This window comes from Echinops telfairi, unplaced genomic scaffold (assembly GCF_000313985.2).
Source record: "Echinops telfairi isolate 266 unplaced genomic scaffold, ASM31398v2 ScPeMD7_66;HRSCAF=263, whole genome shotgun sequence".
NCBI lineage: Eukaryota > Metazoa > Chordata > Mammalia > Afrosoricida > Tenrecidae > Echinops > Echinops telfairi.
The window spans coordinates 130,807-132,255 of record NW_022103964.1 but is presented as its reverse complement, the minus strand read 5'-3'; positions in this window follow the sequence as shown (position 1 = coordinate 132,255).

The window sequence follows — 1,449 nt, the reverse complement described above, 5'->3', positions numbered from 1 at the left end:
TCAAGGGAAGAGAAGGAAATCTATTATTGTTTATTATCTACATCTTCAAGAAATGTTCTTCCATAAAACAAATATCATCTAAAGTCTGTGATCCTGGGAGATCATATTCACTTTAGCACAGGAAACTTTAAATTATTTATTAAATGTTTCAGACTAATGATACAATTTAAATGTCATCCAAGATATCTACTCCAGGGAAGTTAAGACCTTGATCTTTTTCCTTCCTAATGACAACTCTCTCTCTCTCAAAATACGATGTTTGCTGTTGTTATTTTTAATGTTACCAAGTTTAAAATTGTGTTCAAAACAAATTTACAGAATGGCCATGTTTGTTATTGTGATTTTTGATAATAAGAATGTGAATGCCATTTTTCTCCTCTCTTTTTCTTTTCCTTCCTGAATAGTAGTTTTCATAATAAAAACCAGAAACTAGAAACAACCTAAATGTCCAAAAAAATGGATACATAAATGAATTTGTGGTACACACATGTTCATACTCCAAGATGTTGAGCATTAAAATCAATACATGCTGGCTAAATATACATTTATTGGTCTATTCCCACATAAATCTGTTGAGTGAAACAAGCTCAGCAAACAAGCATCCATACTGTCTTAAAACATTTATATATAAATAACTTATGGTATAGGAAATAATATGAACAGGACTGTGTTTTGTGTATCACAATCACATAAATAGAAATTATTCCCAAATATTCCCAAATTCTACTAGAACATTCATTTATGTGTACCTGGGACAGTGCTATTCTGTAAGTATCCACCCATAGATGTCGCTGTATAACAGGACGATATACAAATAGAGCCCCTCTGTATGGTGATAAAAATCACTCAAACCCCAATCCTACTGCTCTGGGAGAAGATCCTCAGTCCCATAATCCCCAGGTGCCCCCATTCAGCAATCTGTAAGAACACAGAGTCATCATGGAGTCTATGCTGAACTAGATTTTTTCAGTCAGCTATTTTAACAAGTAATTTTTTAAGAACAAGTGTATGTGAGCGGGTATGAGTGTGAGACAGTGGATATGTGTGATGGTTTTCATGAGCAGCATATACTGTGTTTGCAAGTGTCAACTAAAATGTGCAACTGGTTGAGTGGGAAGTAGACTTGAGGGAGAATAAGGTGTCTTTGATGTTCTAATGTGCAATCTCTGGATTCACTTTTAGTAGCTCTGCCATGACCTGTATCAGCCATGCTCCAGGCCTACAGAAGGTCTTATATATTAGTATGGTTGTTATCACATATTATACAGAGTCCATGAATGCTGATTAACCATCTCCGGAAACATTGCCAAGATTTGTACATATTATTATCTCTGAGGTCTATCTAGATAAGGTAGGTGGGATAAACAATCAGGAGAAGAACAAAATGGGACCGACGGTTCTGAGGTACATGGGAGAGTGGGAGTCAGGGGAAAGGAAGTGGGTGTTAAC